Consider the following 21,714-nt stretch of genomic DNA (forward strand, 5'->3'; position numbering starts at 1 on the left):
ACAATATCACAGATGGTTGCTAGTTATACAGTGTTAGCTAATGCATCTTAAAATTAACGGTGATCATCGATTAGTGCCAGTGGTGCGGGAAGGTGATTCCACTCGTCGGATGTCCGGGGTAAAATGGAATGAAAGTAGGTTTTCGTTCTGCAGAATGGTATTCCAACCTTGTGGGCGTGATCCATGCGTGATGACACGTACTGTGGGGGATAAATAAGTTATTCGCGTAGGTAAGAATAGTGAAAAAGGTTATGAAAAAGGCGAAGACGAAGTGCTCGACGAGGGGACGCAAGGGATGGAAGACCGAGACTAGATTTCATGCTGGTTATGCTTGCAGTTCTGTTGTAGTTAGAGAGAATGAATCGAGCAGCTGTGTTTTGGACCCTCTCAAGTGAGTGCGTTTCTGGTGATAAGGATTCCATATCGATGCAGCGTATTCGAGTTTAGGAAAAACTATTGTTTTATACAGTAAAAGTTTGATAGATGATGGTGCTTGAGCAAAGTTACGACGAAGGTATCCAAGTGTTTTGTTGGCGTTGTTAACGACATGTGTGACATGAGCAGTCCAGGTAAGGTCATTAGTTATGTGAACACCGAGGTATTTATAAGAGTGTACGGAGTCTAGAGACAAACCGTTAAGGCGATTAGAGGGAATGTATTAGTCACTCGAGACACACGGATGAATTATCACTTGTTAGCAATAAGGTCCATTAGACAAGATTTAAACCAGGTTGAGATGGAGTGGAGGTCGGATTGTAGCATTAGTATGTCGCTATCGCATGTTATTTGCCTGAATACTACGCAGTCGTCGGCGAATACGTGAATGTGAGATGAAATGCAGGAGGGTAGGTTGTTAATGTATATAAGGAAAAGAAGCGGACCTAGCACAGAGCCTTGCGGTACACCGGAGTGAAACACACTCGGATCTAAGGTGAGGTCATTAAAAGAAACAAACTGTTGGCGGTTTGTAAGAAAAGCCGAAAGCCAGATTAGAATCCTTGGGTCAAGGTTAAGTTGCTGCAATTTATATGGTAGCAAGTTATGACACACTTTATCAAATGCTTTCGCGAAATCTATGAACACGCAGTCAGTGAGTTACGATTAAGGATAACATGCAACGAATTAGTAAAGGATGCAAGTTGGGATTCTCATGAGTATGATTTTTGGAATCCCTGTTGAAATCGCGAGAACAGAGTTCGATTCTAGAAAGTTAGCTAGGTGAGAAAACAAGGTGTGTTCGAGAAGTTTACAAGGAATGCTGGTGAAATTGGCCGGTAGTGTAGCGGAAAATGCTTGTTACCTGATTTGTGGAGTGGAATTACCTTCCCCACCTTCCATGCGGCAGGTGGCGAACCCTGGTCAAGTGACTGCTGAAAACTTTTTGTCAGTATGACGGAAGAATAAACACTTGTATTTTTTAAGAATTTGGCATTGATTAGGTCGCAGCCAGGAGCAGCGGATATGTTTAGAGAGTTTATCAGTTTTGCAACACCATCAAGGTCTATTGCGACAGGATACATGGGCGCAAAATCGAAAGACACTGTGCTAGGAAGCGGGGGATCGGCGGTGATAGAAAAATTGCATGTGAAAATGTCGTTTAATGCGGAAGATTCCAGCTCGGGGGGAATGGTAGCTCCGGAGTTGTTAACAAGAGATATGCTATTGCTATCAGTCGGGTTGATGGTGCGCCAAAACTTTCGTGGATAAGTGCATAGCATGGACGGAAGTGTAACTGGTAAAAAAGTGTTCTTCGCCTCTTTTAGAGCTGCAATATGTTCACGTGGAGCGATTTTGTACGCAATCGATCGGTCACAGTTAGAAGAATGTTTTGCAAGTTTGTACATGCGCTTTTTCCGGTTAGACAACCGCTTGATAATAGTGCTGTACCAGAGAGCTGCGCTTATAGAGGTAAGTGTACGGGTTGGAATGTACTTATATGTTAAGTCCTTAGTTTTCGCAACGAACAAGTCCCAATTCGATTGAACGCTGCGATCGATGAAACCGTTCATGAATGTGTCCAGGAATACACGCAGCTAACTGTTTATGGCGTCAAAGTTGGCCTTATTGTAGTTATAAATTGTTTTCATTTTCTTGATATTTCGGCCGAGGGATGCAAATTCAAAAGGTTATGAGGGTATGGTCGCTCAGGCATGGCAAATAAGTAATGTTCGAAACAAAAAATGGTTGCGTTGAAAGGACCAGGTCGAGCGTATTTGAAACAAAACCTGTTATTCTGGTAGCTTCTTTTAGAAGTTGTGTAAGAGAAAAGACAGAGCATAAATAAAGGAATTCTTTAGCTAGTGTCGAGCAGAAATTAATGGTAATCGGGTTAGTATTTCATGCAGTTCGGAATCTTAAAGTCGCCAAGTAGGAACATAGGCGATGAAGGGTGCCGAGATGTAACAAGATTGATTTCATCACGGAGTTCGTTCACAAAATTAGAAGAGTCAGATGGAGGACTATAGCAATTACAAACACAAGTTTCTGGTTATTAAGAACGATGTTAGCCCAAATTAACTCTAAGGAGCTGGGAAACTGAATGCATTGTGACTACAAGTCCTTATAATTGGCTAAGAGGCCACCACCTCCCTGTCTATTAGTGCGGTCGCAACTATAAAAGAAAAACTTGCGGGATGTCGGGAAGAGTTCCCAGGCGTTAATTTGAGGTCGAAGCCAGGTCTAAGTTAACACAATAATGTCGGTGTTAATAGTATCAACTGCAGAGGTTAGTTCATTACGCTTGTTAAGGATGCTACGTATGTTGCAAAACAATACCTGTATGTTTAACTGGCGTGTTTCTCTTCCCCTCCCGTTTTCCTAGCTAGTGTCATGTGATGACGCTTCATCGTGGCAAGCATGCGTATTCTGTGGCGTGGCAGACTCGAAGTGCTATCAGCGGTGGCTATATTATGTTGCGGCGCTGCGCCGTGGAAAGCATCTGTTTTCGGTAGCATGGTAAACCCAGCTTGTTCTTCCCGAGCAAACTCTAGCTTTCAATCACTTATTTAACTTCCTCCTGCCACGGTGGGTAGCTTCTCTAGGGATTTTTCGTCGATCTTTTGCTCACGGTCATGTGCGCCTCCGAAAAGCTGGCTTTTCTGCGAGGGAGCTCCTTAACGCTGTTGCGTTAAAATCAGTTATTCATCATAAAAACAATGTATTAGGTGATATTTACCAGTTCGTGCACTTCATTTTAAAGTCAGGAACTTCAGCGTGTCTTCACAGCGCGCTTTTTGACGTCATATGTCCATGGCGACCGATATAAAGCGCGCAATAAACGGGACAGGTATCCGTGTCCCGCTGCAACCATTAATGTCAAAGCTTTTTATCCTTACAACATTGTGGTTCTGTAATTCTGTGGATACAGAAAGATTTCTGGAACCGTTCATTTGCCGCGAATGCGAGGAAGTGATGTTGTAAAGAAGCTCGCATCGCTGGACTCCGGCCGGTTTACCAACGATATCCGGCTTAGGAAATAACTGGGGGTCATAAATTTACTTTGTTGCAAATAATGTTAATTCATTTGGACTCTTATGTCGTTATTGTCGTCAGAGATGCGAGCCTTGTTAGCGTGCTCCGTATGATTGGAAACATCATTGCGGAAGCAGCAATGCAGCCTCATGGCTAAACTCATTTTATGCACTCGGGGCATCGTAACACGCATTGGTACGGATACAAGGCCATTCGCATACTCTTCAGACTGTGAGTATCAGAAGGCTGAGGAATGCGCCACTGCTTCGAATATCCTTCTACGTTCGAGCAGCATCCACGCACTTCCTGCTGCTCGTTTTGAACCATCTTACGGCACGATTACAACGTCAGACAACGCAATTTTTCATCACTCACATTGCGCATTCTCAGCAGGTTGCATCGTGAGGCTTTCGCAGTTTTTGTATTGTAGGTCAATTTAATTCCAAATCTCGTTACTCAGCTTCCCTGCGCCATCATTCGGCAGTCTCTGAGAGCGATATTTGGTTTAGCTTCGCGAGTCTTCGCCTTTGTCTTAAAATTTTGAATGCATAGTCGCCGATAAGTGTGCCTAGGGCTATTCAGTCTAAATAAAAGATGAGTGCCAGGCCCCTTCGCGAGACGAACGCAAAATTCGCTGGTAAAGCGAAGCCCATGTACGCGAATTTTTAAAGAGGAAGTATTTCTTCACTTATTATACGGGTCCTGTATTTAAGATCTTTTTATTAGCCGGCATACATAACCATGTTGTTGTTTTTTTACTTGTGAGCAGGACCGTGTCTTTTGCAATAATTACTTAATCGTCGTTGCTAGCTTACTGAGTACCGCACCAATATCATGCGAAAGACTGCTTAGGTAAAGTGCGTTCGACTTTACCTGCCGTTGAGCTTTTTGATTAGCCATTTTGAATTTGTATATCATACACTTAAAATCAGTTGCTGACATACTTCCTCGAATCAAAAGTTCTTGGGCGGGTTGCTTCATTTAAGACGAGAAGTAACCACGGCGTGAATAGGACAAGGAGAACGAAGCTCTCTAGACGCTTCTGTGTGTCATTATTTTGGGGTGTCCTTGTCATGTTCGGGCAGCAGATAATTAATTTTATTCCCCAACATTTTCGACTGTCCTAGGAACACCTTGATGAATCATGCCTTATACTTTTTCTGTGTTAAGAAGTGACGAAGTTTAACAGGCTTACTCCCTGAGCTTCATTATTCTGGTCCCACTAAGCTACGAAAATAATCGGTAGGTATTCGAGGCAGCCAGAATATGGTTACCACTCGTGGATATCTATAACGGTACTATACAATCCTACCTAAACTGTATATGAAACAAGGAGAAAAACCGGAATCGGTTATCCGACACTGGAGGGCACTGCATACTGTTGACCTCTCCGACCGCTCACAGCGTTGGCAGTCACTGGCACTGCATATCATTCGCCTTCACTGCCCCAGTCACTGCATTATGGTTCCTAATATCCGAATGGTAAACAGAGTGCTTATGTATTCTCTATATATCAATATCTGAAGAAAGAGCAAATGACACGTGAGATTGTTGAAGCCAAGAACATAAGAAAATTGAAAGGAAATTGTGTCAGTGTTCCTTCTATTTCGCTCTCAGGGAAAGAGCTCGCTTTTCTTGAGGGAGATAATCAACGGTAACCCGGTTGGTATGTTGTTTCTTGCGGAGCAATACCTGGTTTGGTTTTTCTGTGTTTTCTTTTCGAGCACCCACCGTGAATAAAGAGCGGTTCACACAATGAAAACACACCAGTTGGAAGTTACCGCACAAGTTGTCTTCTTCGTGCTGGTCCTCGTTCGCAAGTGCAAAAAGTTTCATCTTGATATACCAACTCGCCCGAAGAGCCACTCTGATAAATGGTATAAGGCCCCGGGGCACATTAACTAAGGGCGAAAAGAAAACAACGTAATTGAAAAATGCCAAATTAAAACTCTCACAGCCTATAAAATACAAAAAAAAGATGAGGACTGAGGATTAGTGAATCCATGGTAATTGCGCAAAGATCGATAGTAATGTTTATTGAAATCAATTCACCTCTATTTGACAGAAAATCACTATGTGATCTGTAAAGCATTTACGTTTTCCCACAGCCGAATATTTTCTTATCCTTTATTTTTTCTCAACGCCTTGCCTTTGTTAGTAACCGTATACCAGCTCAGTATGCGTGGATACTTATTGAATGTGACGTGCCTATATTGGAAATACTTCGGACATTCGCGAAAATGCTGATATAAGGTTACTTTGCTTTCGGCGGTTAGATAGCTATGGTGGACTTCAATTTGAGTGCATGCTGACGTGCTTCTAGGCTATATACGTAGCACGTTTTGCTTATGAATAGTTTATTATGAATCAATGTAGCAGACTGACCGTTCGCCCGGTAGAACTTCGTGCTTTGCGTGATTATCAAGTGGCATTGCAAAAATCTTCGTCGAGAGAAGCACCTTTTGGTACAATCTCTCATCTTTGCTAAGAGATAATAACTTACACACGTAAATTTACCAGTAATAGACTTTAGCCTGTGTTCGGCAGATGAGCCATAATTAGGAGTTCTCGAAATTATGAACTCCGAGTAATCAATGCTGGGACAACAAAAAAGAAAATGACAGAGATGGGCTTCTGAATGTGCCCAGATTACTCGCAAGCTGTCTAAAATTTGTTAAAGATTAAATTGTCGCGATCGGTCCTCCGGGCCGTCTAGTCGTGACTTGAGCGCAGCGCACTAAGAACTTTTACTTGGTCTGCGCTAATAATGTTATAAATTCGTACTACTCATTGAATGGAAGTGATCGTATTGGAAACATCCAAAACCGTTTTTGCGAGAACTTTCCGGTTATCTATTAGATTAGCGACAGCATTCACGACCACCACCTGCCGCATGTCAAATATGAACGACAACGAAACTATGACATTAATAATATCATTGTGCTCACAGTTTGCTCTTTCGCGCCATGCATGGTTTCATTAACATGCCCGCAAAGAAACATGAACATAGATACAGACGGCATTTGTGGTCATGGAAAAAGCAGCTAAGAATAAGCTACTCTGCGCTTGCAAAATGACGATTCAGAATGAGTAAGGTGCGCAGCAAAGCAGAAACGCTAACTTGGGACCAACTGCATGACCCGTGCCCTCCCGTGCTTGCTGAAAGCGCAGTTGCCATGCCTTATGCGTTAATTTTGGCGCAGTGGTGCTGCCAGTAACAGTGGTGCCGTTCCCTGCCCGATACTAAGATGATGATGCCGTCGTCAATGTGCAGGTAACCCCGATAAAGACGGCCACTACACAGTTCCTATGTTTCATGACCTACACAAGCACGTTATGCAATCCAGGCCCCTTCATGATGCACTAACGCCTGTTTGATATGAAGCTTCAGTGCCAATGTGACGCTATTACCTTGCCGCCCGAACTACGAAGGACTAAAAATTCTACGGAAATTCGATATGCGAAGAGCATCGCGTAATGAGCGCTTGATGGGAGAGAACCCACATCTTGCAGTGGCAATGCATGTCCAAGTCCACTGGCCTCGTGGTTCCGTCTAGGACGCATTTAAACCACTTTACTGCAACCTAACAGGAGAACTAACAGGAAAAATGTTCGACGTTCAGTTTCAGTCAGTTCGCCGTCACTGGAAACAGAATGCGGCTGGAGGCAGCCGCGAAGAGCAACGACCCAGACCAAAAGCTATGGGCCGTCCAGCAGGTCCTCGGGGCGCTCGAAAGGCAGGGACCCAGCGAGCCGGCAACGGCGAGCGGAAACCCGCGCCGAGTAACGGCAACCTCGTAGACGACGTAGGCCCTCGTCGGGGCGCGCGAGCGCCCAACTGCAGGCACAAATAAAGTTTGCTCCAATCTAATCCAATCCAATCGTGTCGCCGCGCGGCATTTAAATAGGAGCGCCCAAAGTAAGATGCCGGAAACCGGGATTAGAGAAGAATGCGCATTGAGAGCTGGGTTAATTTACGCCGAAACGAAGCATATCCTTGTGAATGACGACTAAGTTACCAGCCGATGAAGCCACGATCAGGCCTCAAAGTTTGCCAAGATATATCCCAGCAAACATCGAACACCTTGGAAACTTCGACGCTGCTTCAACAACGATGCGGAAAGTGCTCAAACGTGTTGCTGAAAAAGAAGTGGCCACCGGCGGCGGAATGTCTATCACCTAGGTGGACACGGGAGCAGACATATCATGCATGTGGAATGTTCGGCGTTGAAAAAAATTTGCGTTCAAAATTTTCTGAGTGAGCGCTATCCCTTCATCATGTTGTACCAACTGGCCCCGACTGCCTATTTTTTCTTTAATATAGGGAAGAGCGCTTTCGATAGCGCACAAGTCTGCTTGGTCGACAGGACCTTCTGGTAGACCTTCTGGCCCCGTGGACAGAATTTCTCCGACCCATTTAGACATACAGAGATAGCTGAGCAGCTAAGAATCGTTTGGTGATGTTCCAAGTACCAGTAATGGCGAGTGAAATTGAGAATAACAACTCCGTAAACTATGGTGGAACACTGACAGGACCATGACCGTGCAGTCGACGTAAGGCAGCAAGCCTATGAAAGATTATTTGATCCAAGTAGAGGTGCCTATGTATATTCGAGGCGCTAACAGATATCGCTAATGGGCACATTTAATAGAACTAATAGGCACGTTTAAAGCACGATAACATATGAGCCTATGAGTGCCTGTAACGGGAGGCCTCGTTACACCAGCGTGGATGTTGATGAACTGCTCCGTTATACACTGAGAGCGAGCAATGGTAAAAGGGTTTCATTCAGATTCAATTTTAATGCTACGTCTTTTTTCTATTTAATTTTTGCCCCATACTTACAGTACCTGTCACTGCGCTAATGTCGTCACACTAGGAGATTGTAAGAACGAAAGAGTCGGACAAGTAGAATTCTACGTATTGTTGTGGCCGCACAACCATCGCTCATTTATGGGAAGGCGATCGTTCGCCTTCCCATAAATGATTTTTCGCCGTCAGAGAGCCCAATATGCACTTAATTCCTCCTCCGCATTAAAACATTTCGCCTTTCAGCTCTACTCAACCTGGAGGTCAACCCCGTCAAATCATTGTACGGGGTGCAGTGGTTCTTTAAGCTAGAAGACAAAGAGGGCGGATGTAGGATGACAGGGGTCACGTCGGGGAAGAGAGTTGCCGGGGCCGTAACTCATGAGGCGCGGTCGTCGTTTTCAGGCAGCGGCCGGGGTTCGGCATAAAGACACTTCTAAACACTTTATTCGCGCAGTATGCAGTGATGGCTTTCGAAGATCCACTGAGAAAGCATTAACTGAAATGACACCGTGTTTGTAATCTGTTTTCTGCTTCGCTATTGGGTAAAGTATTCCTTCCTTGAATGCTTCAAAACTTTTTAAGTTTCTATCAGCACAACTGCCTTTTATTTATTTTTCGTTTTGCCATTTTTGTTCCAGTGGCGCCACACCATTTTCCCAAAGGTAATTCACCTTGCAATTATTTTTTTTATTTTGCCTTTCAGTTTAGGCTTATACAATTTTGACCCGTTGTTAATTTCATTCTCCTTCCTACTTTTAAATATTTTGGTTTTAAAATTATGTTGTTTCCTTCTCGCTGTTAGTCAGTTCCCTCTGGACCCCATAACGTGATTTGAATAAATAAATAAATCGTTCTCCATACAGAATGCTTGTACCCTGTAGGGGCTGCTTAGGGGACTTCCAGGGATACTGACGCATTTGCAAGTTGTGAACCTCCAACTGACGTATACAGGACATAGACCACTGAACAAAGGAAAGGTGAAGAAACACTGAAAAAAAAAACACTCCTATAGAAAGCATCGATTATTGAAAAAAAAAATTTGTGGCGGCAGTTGAACCAAGTTTTCTCAGGACTAGGAGAATCAGATATGATTGTAAAATTGAAATTGTTTATCAGCCATCTTGGGGAAAAAGTACAGATGACGGACTGTAGAAAAATATCTGCCCTTGAACCGCTTGACGGGTCTACAATCTTTTATTTCGGCAAAGAGGCAGCATGACATGGTGCGTACATACTGATGCATATAAACCCATATACATACATATATAGTAGTATGCATATACATCCGTCACATGTTCTTGTAAAGTATTCGTATTATGAAATCGCGTCAGGCAGGATTGAAAAGAGTCGGTTGTGTGGAGGACTCAGCTCCAGGCAGCCAGATGCAAACAGCAATAAAAAAACTTATTCTGGCAGAGGATGTTTCGTAATTTTTTTCAAATCCAAATTCTCTCTACCTCTTCACCGCTTTCACTTTCTGCTTAAAAGAACCAGTATTGGCCTTCTGAAATTGTCTTCTCCATTTCTCAAAATATCCGTACAAGAATCCTGCAGTAAGATAGCAGTGCCGAACAAGGTGACAGCTATTAAACACATTCTATATCTTGCCACCGGTTGACCCGGTGAAAGAAAGGGCGTTAATGCTGCCGGCGTTTTTATTATGTGTGAATATGTGAAATCATGAGTGTAAAACTCAGTGTGACGCTTTTGCTTGTCTTAGGTTCAGTGTGCTGCGTCAGTAAACGAAAAAAAGAACAGAAGCAGTTGTGCTGAAAGGTATGTACAGAGAAAGAGATTGACGAACCGCAAACGCGATGGACGTGAAGGAAAAGGCATGCACCTGTAGATCTGCCGCTATAGAGCCGGGCTGTCGCGGGCAATTTCTTTGGTTGCAAACAATCATTGTTATAAAGGGCGATCGCTGAACGGAACTCAATTATTTCAATGTAATAAAAACTGATGTTCCTGAAAAACATTAGCCATTTCACCCGGTGTATTGGTGTTTGTTCATTACATTTGGTTTGTGCCTTTATTCTGTTATTCCTTCAGCAAATTAGTAAGTCTTATTAATATACCAGTCGCAGCAACGTGACTTGTTATTCAAACTCACCGGCGGTGGTTCCGCAGCAGCTGCTTGTGTGTAGTAACAACAGTCTGGCACGTTTCGCATTTGATTTCCTTCGTCATACGCCAGTGATGATGCCGTTTCCATAGTTTACCAATAAGTATTAGCTATTCTGTATTTAGCACTGTCTTTTCAGTAAATCCGTAGTGTTAATTTCTCATAACTAACAACAGCTGAATTGAGATTAGCTCAAAGTTCTAATCCTGACTTTGCTCTTTACAAAACTAAAAAATAGATAGTGTAGTAAAATAGTGTATTCTTGTTACTCGCTCACTTGTGCTTTATGGCACTCGGTAGTGAAATAAATGTTTTCCTGTTGTTAAGGTCAGAAACTTACGGCCGTCAGAGGTGGCTAAAGCGAACAAGCCGAAAGTTGAAAAAAAAGAATCAACAGCAGAGGACCATGTCCAGGAAAGAAAATAAACATACCATGGATGCGTCCAATAGATCCCACACTATGAAAACTACTATTACTCCCTTATCCTATGAAGTTGTAGCGCCCTCTCTTGGGTGGCGCTGGAAACCTGGATAGCGCGGGCCACCCGGCGAAGACAATAAAGAGGGCACCTGGACGTGGCTCGTGCAGCCATGGCTAACGAGCCACGGTTGGCAGTTCTGTTCTGGTTTCGGTTCGCAGCAGTGGCCTTGTTCCTTCCCTCCTGAGGCGTTAAGCCTACATTGGTGACCTAGGACAAGCAGCGACCGATCCCGCAGCATTCACGGAAGAGGACTCACGAGTGCAGGACGTGTCGTCACTGTAGGTTCACCTCCCACCTTTCTGGCCCCAGAACCCGCAAGTTTGGTTCCATTAGATCGAGGCGCAATTAGGCCTTTCCCGCATCAGATCGGAGACGACGCGCTACTACCATGTTGCCTCGAGCCTTCCTCCTGACGTTGCCGGTGAGCTCTCCGACGTTCTCTCCGCCCCCATGGGTGCTACACCATATCAGCACCTAAAAACCAAGGTGCTGGAGAGATTTATGCCGTCGGCATGCACCGGCCTCCAGCAGCTAATTACCGAGGAAGACCTTGGCGACTGGTGCCCTTCCCAGCTTCTGCGCTGGAGGCGACAGCTTCTCGGGGAGCGCGACATCCCCAACCATTCGGCGTTACTTTGAGAGCTTTTCTTCCAACGCCTTCCCCAGCCCATCCGCCTCGTCCTTGCGGCGGCCAGTGACGTCACCCTCGACTGCCTGGCTGAGCTCGCCGATAACGTTCATGTGGTGGCCTCGCCGTCCGTCACTGCTGTTTTGCCGCCTACAAGCCCGGCGATTTCGCGCCTTGAGGCCCATCTCGATGAGCTTGCCGTCTCAATCGCCGCACTCCGCAGCCCACCCCAAGAGACCCGGCCTCCTCGTCTCGATCATAGCGCTCTTTCGCGCCCACGTCAAGCTCGGAGTCCCAGCCCTCCATCTCTCTGCTGTTACCACCGGCTTTTTCAACACCGGGCCACGAAGTGTCCACCGCCCTGTTCGTTGCCGGGGCAACGCCCGCCGGGATCACTAACGCCGGCGTGTGGTCCCGCCAGTCGTCCGAGCCACCTGTTTATGGTAACTGACCAGTTCTCCGGCGCCCGGTTTCTTATAGACATGGGCGCATACATCAGCGTGGTTCCACCGACTAAGACTGATCATTACAAGTCATCAGGGCAGTCGCTCCGTGCTGCCAACGGCTCGTCTATCGCCACGTACGGACTACAATCTCTCATCCACGAGTTCGGACTTCGCCGCACTTATCGATGGGTCTTCGTCATCGCAGACGTGGTTCACCCGATCATCGGCTCAGACTTCTCATATTTCGACTTGGACGTCAGTGTGCGGCATCGTCGCCTTACCGACGGTGTGACTCATCTCTCCATCTCGGGAGTCTTGTCCGACCTTGCTCCCATGGCATCCGCACTCTGATACCTTCCTTTAAGTTCGAAAAAGTGTTGGCGGATTTCCCGGAGCTCACCAAGCCATGCAAACTCACTCAGGCGCCTAAACTTTCGGTGACACAACACATCTTCACTCGGGGTCCACCCGCAGCTGCTCGACCGCTCCGCTTGTTTGGAAACCGTTTAGATATTGGCAAACGGGAGTTCGACCACATGCTGCAGTTCATCATTATCAGCCCGTCGTCCAGCGCGTGGGCGTCTCCGCTCCATCTAGTGCCCAAGCGTGATCCCTGTTACTGGCGTCCCTGTGGCGACTATCGCGCGTTGAATGCCAAGACTGTCCACGACAGCTATCCGCTACCTCACATCCAGGACTTTACATCGCGCCTCGCCTTCTGCACCATTTTTCGCAAAGTTGACCTGGTTAAAGCGTATCACCAAATTCCCATCGAGCCCGCCGACATACCTAAGACCGCCATCACGACGCCCTTTCGTTTGTTTGAGTACGTGCAGATGCCTTTTGGACTACGCAATTCGGCTCAAACCTTCCAGCGGTTCATGGCTGAGGTCACGCGAGGCCTGCTGACTGTATTCGCGTACCTTGATGATGTCCTCGTCGCCAGTCCTACGCCTGATGATAATGGCAACACCTACGTGCTTTGTTCAAGAGTCTACAACAGTACGGCCTGGTTGTGAACGCCCCCAAGTGCCTTTTTAATGCATCGGAGATCGAGTTTTTGGGTCATGACATATCCTGAAAGGGTATAGGCCCTCTAGCATCCCACGTCCAGACCACCGAGAATTATCCCCAACCTATAACACTGCGCCACTTACGACACTTCCTGGGGCTGGTGAATTTTTCCAGGTGCTTTATCCGGCCATGTGCAGAGCTGGTTCGCCCGCTCACCGACCTCCTCCGGTCAATAGCTGGCCTGTCCTCCGCCAATTATTGGTCATCAGAAGCCCAGGCCGCCTTTACTGCCGCAAAGCAAGCAGTCACGAACGCCGTGCTTCTTGTCCATCCGCGCAGCAGTACCCCTACGAGATTGATGGTGGATGCCTCCAGCGTGGCCGTCGGAGCCGTCTTAAAGCAGTACATTAACTCCGAGTGGAGACCATTGTCTTTTTACTCTCGGAAGCTACTTCCTGCTGAGACCCGCTACAGCGTCTTCGGCCGAGAGCTCCTAGCCATCTACTCCGCGATGCAGCACTTTCGGCATTTAGTAGAAGGATGCCAGTTTCACGTGCTGCCACTGGCATATGTGTCCCTCGCCAACTCATCGAAGTACGTGTCACGCAAACTCCGTAAGCTCGCTTATATCTCAGGGTTTACTACCGACATCCGCCATGTAAAAAGGTACCGCCAACACCGCCGCTGATGCCCTCTCTCGTATAGCCGCGGTAGTCACTCTATCTCCCACCGTCGACTGGGCCGCATTCTATTCTGCCCGGCAGAATGACCATGAGCTCGCCGCTTTTCGAGAGAACCCTCGTTCTCTCCGACTATGGCTTGTGCCTCATCCCTGCTCGCCTGAGCCCTTGTGGTGCGATGTGTCAACAGACCTTCCCCGCCCTTTTGTTCCGGCTTCACTACGTCGCCCCATCTTCCATTCTCTACATGGCATATGCCACCCAGGCATTCGTGCTACTTAGAGCCTTCTCACCCATCGCTATGTTTGGCCCGGCATCAAAGCTGATGTGCGCGCTTGGACGCGCCTGTGTCTGCCCTGCCAGACGACCAAGGTCGGTGGTCACACCAAAACGCTTTCCCAAGCCTTCCTACCACCTTGCCGTCGTTTCGACCATGTACATCCCAACATCGTGGGCCCTCTAGCCGTGTCTCGAGGCTACCGTTATATCCTGACCATGGTCGACCGCTTCACTCGCTGGCCGGAGGCAGTCCCCATTCCTGACATCACCGCAGAGACTGTTTCCCGCGCCTTCATTTCTGCCTGGGTATCTCGATTTGGTAGTCCTGGCACCGTGACAAGCGACCGTGGACGCCAGTTTGAGTCCTCCCTGCTTGCTTCCCTTTATCATTTTCTCAGCGCCAAGCATTGCCGTACCACTGCATATCACCCGTGTGCGAACGACATGGTGGAACGCCTTCACCGCCATTTGAAGGCCGCCCTAGCTGCCCGCCTCAATTGCGCCACCTTGGTCGACTCCTTGCCCCTTGTGCTCCGTGGTCTCAGGGCCATCATCCGGAAATAGTTACATTGCTCAGCTGCAGAGCTGGTGTATGGTGGTACTCTACGTCTTCCAGGAGACGTCTTTACATCCCAGCAGCTCCCAGCCCAGCCCCAAGAATTCCTTCAACGCCTGCTAGACTGCGCTAAAGACCTGCGGCCTCTTCCACCGCGTCCGTCCAGTAACCATACATTTTCGGGCACCCTGACTTTGCCACTTCGGCTCACGTTTTTGTGCGCCGCGACGCTGTCCGAGCTCCACTAACACCAGCCTACGACGGACCTTTCCGCGTTCTCCGCATCACCCCGAAAACCGCCACCCTCCTATAGAACGGCCGTGAAGAAACCGTCAGCCTAGGCTGCCTTAAGCCGGCTTACGTGGAGACCGCACTGGAAAGTCTCGCAGCGCCGCCTGACCTAGTGCTCCAGTGCCATCGCCGGACCTCCGTCCATTTCGACTTCCAGTGTATGACAAAAACATAGTATATACGGACGCGGCCCTACATCCGTGGAACAGAAACTCTAAAGAACACAGAGCTGCGTCAGTGGTGGTTAACCACTAAGGTGACATAAATCACCTGCGCAACACTGAGAAGGTGTAGAGTATCCGATGGGGAAGAAGCCGCCGTAGCTCTAGCGGTAGCGGAAGGGTACCGTAGGAACGAGTCGCTCACAATTCTCACGGACTCAAAAACGGCATGCAGACACTACACAGCAGGTAGAGTCAGCAAAGGGGCGCTGCGCATAATGCTACAAGCAGGGCGCCAGAGCACAGAAATACAACATAAGATTTTCTGGGTACTGGGACACGCCGCAGTGAAAGAGAACCAGAGGACCGATTATCTAGCTCGCGAGCTTACTAACCGAGCGGATACATCAACGAACTCGGAACCCACGACGACGGTGGAGCCAACGTTCTCGGAGATACTGAATTATCACAGAGGCAGGAGAATAACGTATCCCCCGCCACACTCACTCTTAACACAACGCGAAGCAGTCGGCTGGCGAAGACTGCAAAGAGGAACCTTCCACAACTTACACGCACTCCACAAAATGTATGCGAACCAATACGCGGACACATGCACGTGGTGCGGGGCAACCCCCACGTTATACTACATCACATGGGAATGCAAGAACAACTTCTCTTTCCATAAGTTAAAAGACCCCAATGCGGAACAGTGGGAGGGCTTGCTCACCAGCAGCGAGCTGTCGGTCCAAAGAGGACTAGTGCAGCATGCATGCGAGGTGGCACGGCTCAGTGGGGCCCTGGAACGAGGGAACCAACCACCAGATCAACCGGGACTTCAGCCCAAGGGATGAAGACATCCGGAAGCCGCTAACACCTCTGCTTAATAGAGCAATAAAAGTTTTTTTCTTCCTCCTCCTCCAGTGTAGGGGGGGGGGGGGGGGGCCTGTAGCGCGCTCTCTTGGGTGGCGCCGGGAACCCGGATAGCGCGAGCCCCTCGGCGAAGACAATAAAGACGGCACCTGGCCGTAGCTCGTGCAGCCAAGCGCTAACGAGCCACGGATGGCAGTTCTGTTCTGGTGTCGGTTCGCAGCAGTGGTCTTGTTCCTTCGCTCCTGAGGCGATAAGCCTACAAAGTTCTTCTCAGGGCAATGCTTTCCTTATGGCCGGAGTGGTGCTTTCTGACTAAGTGAACTTCTCCAAATGAACTTATCACTGCTCTATAGGATGGCAGCTGGAGTGTTTCGAGAACCGCTGTGCTGCAACATTGCAGCTTCGAGGGCTTGATGCCAGTTTATCTGTAAAGCCTATGATTTCAAGAAAATTCTGAGTTCAATCAGTGACGTCTTGAGTTCGGTGCTGGTAGCTTATGCCACGCGCAGGTTCTTCGCTAGGGTGTTAGGTTCAGTGGACGAAAGACATATTTGCTCCTAAATTCTCACATCTTCATTTTATGTGTAATCTGTGTGCCGGAGATATTAAATCATTTACTAAACAAGTAGTGGTGCAATCTAAGTTTAATAATACAGATGTTGAACGTTGTTGCGACTAACGTACAGCAGAAAAAAAATCAAAATAAGTGGAATTCCCTCATTTGGCACCTTTTTTGCTTTTCTTATAGCAAGAAAGACACTAATGTACTTTTGTTCCGTTGTAACCTCTAAAATGCCAGAATTCAATAGACTCCCCTGGCAAAGGCTGACAGAAAAGCATCAGAACAAACTGACAACCGCAAAGCATCTATAAAATCAAGCGGCGTTGATTGAGGCGTGCGAAACAAAACAGTTCTATAAGCCTTCGGGTTTTTTTAACGTGGTGGCAGATTTTAGCAGTGCCCTCGAAAGTGCGCTGTGGTATTGAGTCACAGGTGAGTTATAGAAGGCCTGGAGGCGCTAGATTTCTCGCTCTGTCTAAGCGACATGAAGTGCGCGCCTGCGCAGCAGTCGGTGTCATTCTCCTAGTCTTCTGAAACAGATAAGGAGAAGGGGTAAGCAGACATTTTTAAAAATACCAGAAATTATACGCTAGCTACCACGCTGTTTCGAGGATGTTAAGAAAATTGCTGTTATAGGATGGAAAGTTGGGCTAGTTGAGTTACGTACATTTTTAAGGGAAAAAATACAGCGCGAACATAGACGACGGACGAAGAAGAACAGCGATTGCGAGACAGCGCTTGTGTTGTGCACCTCTTCTTCGTCCGTCGTCTATGTTCGCGCTGTATTTTTTCCCTTAAAAATGTTAAGAAACTTGAGATCAAATTGTTTTCCTAGCACTGTAGGCCGAACTCATACACTACCTCAAACATGCAAAGATTATAAGCGATGAAAAGTGCGAACGATCAAGCCGGCAAGGCCATTGAAACACCGTTTACAGCTCGCTCATGGAGCGCATATAACGCGCGGAAGGCGATCTAACTATCGGCGGCCACAAACTCTAGGTATGCTTCAGTGTACTCGGTATTTGTGACCTAGAGAGAAACAAACTCGTCGGACAGACAAAATTTTAGTGGTAGTTCCCACTCCTGGTCTTCGAAGATAATCTGGAACACCACAGCAATTTTCGGCGTGATAGGGGTACATACATTGCTTACACTTAAGGAGGTTGTCAGCAGCTTCAATCTCACGATTGCAAGTGGCACAAATTTCCGGTTCTGAATCACCCGCGACAATCCGTAACATGCACTTCGTAAGAGAACAAATGGCAAAACAAAAAATTGTCTGTGATTTAGCTCTGGCTAACCCAAGTCGAATTGCGAAAACTTCGTTTCCTCGGCACGTCGTCTACGCAGCGTCTCATTCCGAAGCTCTCGAGAATTCAAAGCGGTCTCTTCCGCTGTTGAAGAGTCACTAAGGGAGGTGTCACTTCTAGCCGCATCTGCGTTACGACGCTTCTCGAGTCTTGCGGCGCATTCTTTTGGCGTCTCTTGAGCGCGTTGTCTCTTGCTCGCTTCGTTCTGTCGTTGTTGCGTCTTTTTCGTGCTCTCGATCACGACTACAATATGCACGCCGTTTAGCTAAACGCTGTTCCCGCTCTTCATCCGTTTCTTCCGCACGCCGCCGCTTCTTAGCTGCAGCACATCGTTGCAGCTTCACGTTATACACATCATCCGACATACCGTGGAGGATTCACTGGGACGACTGCGACGAGCCGAGTTGGGGGACCACTTTTCCACAGCTGGCATGACGTCACGTACAGCGAGCGCCCCTCGCGGCAGCGGTGCACAGCTGCAGCATGGAGGATCCGCTGGGACGATCGCGACGAGCCGAGTTGGGGTTCCGCTTTTCCACAACTGGTATGACGTCACACATACGTCACGCTAAATGTCAATGGTGGATTCTCCGGGACGACGGCCAAGAGCGGAAACCTCGAGCAGTATTTCTTTCGCAATAAAAACAAACAAAAAACTAGCGAGCTAGGCAGGAGCAGCGGTTTGAGCATACACAGCGAAGGAAAATGTTAAAAAAGTGTCACAAGCCTATGAAAAGTGCACAAGGACTTGTCAAAGCGCACGTCTGTCGCTCGCCACTGCCGGTGCCAAAGCGGTGGTAATCAACCCATAATCGAACAGCGCCGTCTTTTTTCTTCACTAGAACAACCACTGCCGCCAAAGAGCTCTTCGATGGCTCAATGACGCCATCGCGAAACATATCTTCCACTTGGTTCATGATGGCTTGTCTTCCTCGCGGCGACACAGGGTAGTGGCTCTGGAGGAGAGGACGGGTGTGCTGGTCGGATATAATGGGATGCTTGACAAGCTTTGCTTATCGAACCTTCCGCGATGACGACAAGCACTCGCTGTAGCTTCGAATGAGATTACGGATCTGCTCTTGTCTGTTGCAAGGCAGGGCTGGGTTTACCCCAGGAACGTGCTTGCGATCTTCGTTAGGTGAATCTTCCAGGACTCGATCGGAGAGAGCGAAGGCAACGCGAACTTCAGATAGTTCGTCGAGGTAAGTAATCGTCGTTCCTTTGTTAACGTGCCGGTATTCTTCAGCGAAGTTCGTCAGGAGCACTTCAGCTTGTTCATTGCGGAAGTGTGCAATGCATCCTGCGATACCTATTTATCGCTCTAAAAGCAACGCAGTTTTTCCCTCGATGAGAGCTTCTATGTTCTTGGCATCCGTGGCACCTACGGTGACCATGACGCATAACTAAGGTGGGACGCTCACTTTTTCTTACATGACATTCAGGGCAACATGCTGTTCCAAGGTTGTCATAGAAGGGATGGATTCGTCCGTCGAAAGCGTGATGATCTTGGAACGCAGGTCGATGATCGCCTGATGATCATTAATGAAATTGATGCCGAGTATCACGCCGCGGAACATACTTTATCAATTCGAGCATAGTAACAGTCACTGCGCCGAAAAACCGGGAAGCATAAGCTATAGGCTGCTCTTTCGAGTCAGCCGCACGCTGGTCCAAGACTGCCACCATCACCATAGGAGGTGCGTCGCAGCACAAAATTAAAGGTGCCGGGCGTCATACGGCAGAAGTACAGAGCCCAAGATATGTAATTTTTTCAGTCTGAAACGCACGTTGGTACTCACCTATCCATTTCCATTCGTAGTCATGGTTGAGCACTCGATACAGTAGTTCTGCCACTTAAGCCTTGACCTTGAGAAAACTGCTGTACAAGTTCACTAACCCCAAGAAGGCTTGCAGCGCCTTCTTGAATGTGTGCGCAAGCACTTGCTGAATGGCGTCCTACTTGGTTTGGCCCGTGTGTATTCCCATCTCATCAGTCCTTCGTCCCAAGAATTCAAAGCTTCCCTGGTTCAATTCGCACTTGTCCTTATTTTCTCTTAACTGTGCGCTCTGCGGAAGCGATAGCATAGTTTCTAATCTCTGCGCGTGCTCTTCTGCGTTACATCCAGAAATGAACATATCATTAAAATTGGTGTTTACGCCGGGAAGGCCTGCTAGCAGCGTGTTGATGACTCTTTGAAACACTTACACCAAAATTCCAAACGGCAGGCGTTTTACCTTGTACATGCAGTCATTTATCGTGCTTACTGTGAGCACCTCAGCTGATTTGAAGTCTGGTGTAAACTGTTGACAAGCTTGAGCTAGATCCAGCTTCGTAAAAAAGATGCTTGAACCCAGAGCACTGAGCAGTTGAGCGTAGTGGGAAGAGGATACCCGCTGCTTTTAATAGCTTTGTTTACTGCGCTACGGTGTTCGCCGCATATGCGTAAAGTTTAGACTGTATTTTTTACCACTACCAGTGGTGTATCACAGTTGGTGTACTCGACAAGTTCCCATACCCTGTGCTGCATCAAGCGATCCACTTCTTTGCCCACGTTATCCTTGAAGGTCAGTGGAACTAGTCGACTCTTGAGAAACACTAGTTAGGCGTCGTCATTCATTTAGATCTGATCTGGTGACCCGTTGAAGCCAGGGAGGTCGCTTCGAAAGACTGCGAAAAATTACGAGGCCACATATTTCATGTTTCGTTGCTGGATTCCCCGCAACCCAATGTCTAACGGCCTAAACCAGTTTCGCCCAAACTGTCTGTTGCTTCGCTTCTTCATTACCAGCAAAGGCTGCTTTGCCTTCCGGCCCTTTATTCCAGCAAGACAGCTGCTCGACGCCGCACAGGGAATGCCTCCTTTCGCTAGTTTACGAAAGTAGTTCCAGAATTTTGGAGCGGTATTTCACCCTAGTTTCCCTCGATTACTCAAAACGTATCTTCACTCACAGTTGAGCACGACGGTCCGGAATCGACCTCAATCGGAACTTCTTGCCCTTCAATCTGTACATGAACCATAAAATTTTGTTCTTGCTCATTCACGTTTTAAAGGAAAAACAATGCACTCATTTCGTGCACTCTCTTGCTGTTATCTCCTGTCCTCTTTTGCTCATGTCTCGTCTTCCTAGCCGCTCTTCTAAATTTGCATAAATGCGAAGCGTGCTCACCGTTACAACGGTAGCAACTGGAGCCCTCTGCCGTGGCGCTTTGCTGGTGGGGTTTGCTTGTACCATGCCCCAGAAATCCTTTGTCTCTACTTGGCCTTGCTTGCGTATATCTCGCTGTTCTTTGGCTGCGGTCGCGGCCATGCCGCACGCAACCTTGAATGTAAGGTCGTGTTTTGAGAGAAGCCGCTTTTGAACTGCTTCATTCTGGAGGCCGCACACGAATCAATGCCGCCTCATGACGTACAACGGTAGCTTCTCGTTGCCAAAACCGCAGACTTCGGCTAGCTTCCGAAGCGCCGTTACGCAGTCCGCCACCGATTGCTCGGAAGCCGCTCTTGTAGAACAAAAATTAAAAGTACACTTAAGTTCCGTTGCCGCTTGCTAGCTCGAAATCTATGTCCGCCCTCGTCGGCGTCTCGGAGTAGACTGATCGAAAAGTGGCTCTTTAATAGGGCACAACTGCACTATATCGACGTCTGTTGTATAGTGACATCCTAGTCTTGTCTGAGCATGTTTCGTCTCAGGTGATTGAAAATGTAACCTGTAGGGAGCACTTGGTAAGCTATTAATGTACTTATGTAATTAAACTTTGAGGGTCATAAGTGCATTATGTACTTATTTGTCAACTCACTTTATTACTATTTATTAGCCATTAAATATTTGCATTTGGCTCGTAGTCGTTAATTAATCAGTATTAATAAATATTATTTCATAAGTTCCATTAACATTGTTGTTTGTTCAGTTTTGGAGGAATTACTACTAATTCTTCAGTCTCACTATTTACACAAAGTAATTATAAAAATAAATTGCCCTATAATTTAGTTATTTTTTAAATTAGGAATTCGTTCAGTTATACTT

This window comes from Amblyomma americanum, chromosome 10 (assembly GCF_052857255.1).
Source record: "Amblyomma americanum isolate KBUSLIRL-KWMA chromosome 10, ASM5285725v1, whole genome shotgun sequence".
NCBI lineage: Eukaryota > Metazoa > Arthropoda > Arachnida > Ixodida > Ixodidae > Amblyomma > Amblyomma americanum.